The following is a 4,283-nucleotide window of genomic DNA, read 5'->3' as shown; positions in this document are numbered from 1 at the left end:
CTGTTACTTCTGAGCGGGATCGATTTGAGCGCGTCATGGTCTGGTGCGGTGTGTCACAGCATCATCGGACTGAGCTTGTTGTCATCGCAGGCAACGCTGTGCGTTACAGGGAAGACATCCTCCTCCCTCATGTGGTAGACTTCCTGCAGGCTCATCCTGACATACCTCCAGCATGACAATGCACCAGCCATACTGCTCGTCCTGTGCGTGATTTCCTGCAAGACAGGAATGCTAGTGTTCTGCCATGGCCAGCAAAAGCCCGGATCTCAATCCCATTGTGCACATCTGGGACCTGTTGGATCAGAGGTGAGGGCTAGGGCCATTCCCCCCAGAAATGTCCGGGAACTTACAGGTCCTTGTGGAAGAGTGGGGTAACATCTCACAGCAAGAACTGGCAAATCTACGCGACTGTTACTTTTGATTTTGCGCCCCCCCTTTGTTCAGGGACACATTATTCCACTCTGTAGTCACATGTCTGTGGAACTTGTTCAGTTTATGTCTCAGTTGTTGATCTTGTATTGTTCATACAAATATTTATACATGTTAAGTTTGCTGAAAAAAACGCAGTTGACAGTGAGAGGACGTTTCTTTTTTTGCTGAGTTTATAGATAGATAGATATATCACATCCTGCATATTTTAATCAATTACACACAAATTCACTACATATACCATAACCTCTTTGTAATCACCGACACAGAGAACACACACAAACAAACAAGCACACACACGTAGTACAGTACTGACCGTGCAGTGACCTGCTGCTGGGAGTGGCGCTTGGGCATGTCTTGTGGGGTGGGGCGGCTCCCCCTCAGTGGTGGGGCAACTCTGGAGACGTCTGGCTCAATTTAAGATTCCCTAGACCACCAGACCAGAGAGAAAAGGGATAGAAGAGAGAGAGAGAGAGAGAGAGAGAAGAGAGAGAGAAGAGAGAGAAGAGAGAGAGAGAGAGAGAGAGAGAGAGAGAGAGAGAGAGAGAGAGAGAAGAGAGAGAGAGAGAGAGAGGAAGAGAGAGAGAGAGAGAGAGAGAGAGAGAGAGAGAGAGAGGAGAGAGGAGAGACAATACAGAAAAAGGAGTTTAGAAGGGGGATAGAAAGAAGAAAAGAGGTGTTCTTATTTCTTTTTATTTCTTTTTCTTTTTTATTTCTTTTTCTTTGTTTTTTTCTTGTTAACTGATTATATTTTTTATTTTTTTTTTTTTTATATTTTAATGTTTTATTGTTTTGTTAGTTTTTTGTTTTTCATTTTTTTTTTTTATGTAACTATTTTATTTTGTTGGTAGTTTGTTTTGATTTTTGTTTGTGGTTTTGTTTTTTTTTGTAATTTTGTTATAAATTCTTTTTTTTTTGATATTATTTGAAATTTTTTTATTTTTCATTTTACATGATTCTTTTTTTTTATTAATGTTTGGTACAGTTTGGGTTTTGTATTTTTTGTTGTTTTTGCTTTTGTTTTTTTTTTTTGTTTTTTCTTCCTTTTTCTTTATCCTTTCTTTTTCTTTTGGCTTTTGTTGTTGATGTGTTCTTTTTTTTTTTCTCTGTGTTTGTTTGTATAAGATCTGTCTCTGTGTATTTTGTTCTTTGTTTTATTAGGCGTTGGATTTATGGTTTTGGTTTGACTACACAATGTTATGGTTTGTGTTTGCTTATATTATTTGTATTGTGGTTCAAGTTAGTTATGTAGTGTTACCTTGGTTTTTTTTTTTGTTGGAATATCTACTATCATATAATTTTGTTTTTTTTTTTTTTTTTTTTTTTTTTTTTTGTTTTTCTGTATCTATATTTTATCTTGTTTTTTTTCTCTCATTTTTGGTCATTTTTTTTTATGTTATCTTTGTTTACTTTTTATTTTTTTGTTTTTGTTTTTCTTAGGGTGTTTTGTCTTTGTATAGAAGGTGAAGCTGGTTCTACTGTAGAGAGATTGTTGTGTCTTATTTCTTCAGTTTATGGGTCGGTTTGTAGTGCATTAGCAATGTGCTGCACCATTTCAAGATGTGTTAATAATACTCTGGCTAGCACATCGTCAGTGGAGTTAAATGTAATATAGTACAGAACATTTGTAGATATAAAATATATGTTGCTCTATAGTAAATACTTAAAACATCGACCACGGCATTATATGACGCAAACTTGTACACATGCTATAATACAAAGCCACTCAGTATCAGTGGGGTGAGATCAGGCGTTCCTTCTCACCAGCGTTGTTGCGGTAGGAGTCCATGTGTCCAGTAGGAGTGTTCCTGGGTCTGTTCCGGGCCTCCCACCACGCCCCCCACCCCTGGCCACTCTCCACCCCCACCAGGTCACAGAAGTGGGGGTGATGCTGCTGGGGCTGGGCCAGGGAGGAGGGTAGTAGAGTGAGGAGTGGGACGCCTTCCTCTGCATGACAGGAGGTAGGAGGGAGGCCCCCACTGCCGCCCCATCCCACCCCGCCCCCGGCATCAGCCCCGATGTCAAGCTCAGGCCCCACCCTCCTTGTCTCGCCATGGCAACCAACAGAGCTCCAGGAGACAAAGAGGAGAGACTGAGAGAAGGACGATCCCGCCAGAACGTCACGATCACCGACAACAGGCTGACAGAGATCTCTGGAGGACGAGAGGAGAGAGGGAAGGATGGAGAGAAGAGAGACAGAGAGACAGACAGAGACAGAGGGTGAGTTTTTTTCAGGCAATGATGGATGAAGACTCAATACTTCAACCTCATCATCAAATACCAAAAGCCTCATGTCACATTAATCAGTATCGCTTCACATAGTTTATTCTTCTCAATAAGCCTCCTTTTTCCACACCTTCATCACAATAAATAGCCCCTACGCCCAAAATCACTAATCCCACATCATCAGAAGCGAGGGTGTACAAATCTAACACTTGAGGCTAAATGTGGATGATTGTGATATGCCGCTTCAAATGCTAATATACCCATTTTGAATATGGCAGCTTAAACATGAACAAACGTTGGTGGACTGATAACACCACAATAAAAATACTAACACCCACAATGATATTTCCTGTGATGTGATTAGGCCTGTGCTCGTGGTTATGAGCTTTTAATCACTGACGGCTAAAATATTTTGTCTGAGGGGAAACGGGGGTCATCCTGGTCATCCTGGTGAGAAAAAAATAAGTAAAAAAGCGGGGTTTCAGCACCAGTCTGGTGGACAGCTCCTCCAGCCCTATCCAATATACAGACCAGAGGCCTGCCAATCACCTGAGGCCATTGTCTGGGTGTAGAGCGATCAGTGTTGGACCTGGAGAATGTCTCTCTTTATCTGTCTTTCTATCGCTCTCTCTCTTTTTGTCTGTCCATCTCTCTATTTTTCCTTCCCCATCCCTCTCTTTCTATCACCCTCTCTATCTCTTCCTATCCCTCTTAATCTTTCTGTCTCTCAGTCTCCCAATCTTTCCTTCCCCCTCTCTCTCTTCATCTCTCTTTTTTGTGTATCTGTTTATCTAGCTTTCCTTCCCCCTCTCCCTTCCTTTCCCTGGCTCTGTCTTTCCTCGATTCAATCCGAAGTGGCTTTGTGGGCATGACAAAGATACAAACATTGTTCAATCATTCAAAAGATATTGAAACTATATCTATTTTACTTTTATTTAACTAGGCAAGTCAGCTAAGAAAAAATCCTTATTTTCAATGACAGCCTAGGAACAGTGGGTTAACTGCCTGATCAGGGGCAGAATGACAGATTTGTACCTTGTCAGCTTGGGGATTTGAACTTGCAACCTTTTGGTTACTAGTCCAACGCTCTAACCACTAGGCTACCATGCCGCTATAACTCACTGACAACGAGACTGAGAGTAAATGAGTAAATTAGACAACAGCAGCCAGTGCGAGGCACTCCTCTAACCCCCTAGGGTGCATCTCCTGCAATTCTCTACGCCTTCCTTCTGTCTCTCTCTCTCCATCTCTTCCCCCTTTCTTTAGTCTTCTCTCACATCCTCCATTGCTCTCCTTTTTCCATGCTGTCTCATTTTGCATCTCTCTCCTCCATCTCTCCCCTATTCTCCTTCTCTCTCTCCCTTCTTTTCTCTCCTTCTCCGCCCTTTCTCCATCATTCTTCCTCTCCTCTCCTTCTCTCTCTTCCTCTCTTCCCCCTCTCCTCTCTCTCTCTCTCCTCTCTCTCTCTCTCTCTCCTCTCGCTCACTGTGGTGAATTATTCATCAGTCTATGTATGACATTAATCAGCACTTGTTCAAAGGATATGTTCAGAGACAAAGAGGGAGAGGGGGAGAGGGGGAGAGCAGAGAGAGAGAAGAATGAGAGAGAGGTGGGAGGGCATTGATGGT

At 42.2% G+C, this 4,283-nt stretch overlaps 1 long non-coding RNA gene and 1 pseudogene across 1 annotated transcript in view; both read right to left on the bottom strand.

Annotated features, from left to right (window-relative positions):
- The window catches only part of LOC112075616 (synaptotagmin-C-like), an 18,107-nt pseudogene extending 17,324 nt beyond the window's left edge, over positions 1-783 (bottom strand).
- A 1,662-nt stretch (positions 784-2,445) lies between these two features.
- The window catches only part of LOC139025793 (uncharacterized), an 18,613-nt gene continuing 16,775 nt past the window's right edge, over positions 2,446-4,283 (bottom strand). The window contains exon 3 of the long non-coding RNA XR_011477429.1: positions 2,446-2,582. This is a non-coding gene — a long non-coding RNA (uncharacterized lncRNA). The remainder of the gene's footprint in view (positions 2,583-4,283) is intronic.

The sequence above is a fragment of the Salvelinus sp. IW2-2015 genome, unplaced genomic scaffold (genome assembly GCF_002910315.2).
Source record: "Salvelinus sp. IW2-2015 unplaced genomic scaffold, ASM291031v2 Un_scaffold3286, whole genome shotgun sequence".
NCBI classification, from domain to species: Eukaryota; Metazoa; Chordata; class Actinopteri; order Salmoniformes; family Salmonidae; genus Salvelinus; species Salvelinus sp. IW2-2015.
This window is presented reverse-complemented; position numbering and strand designations above follow the sequence as displayed.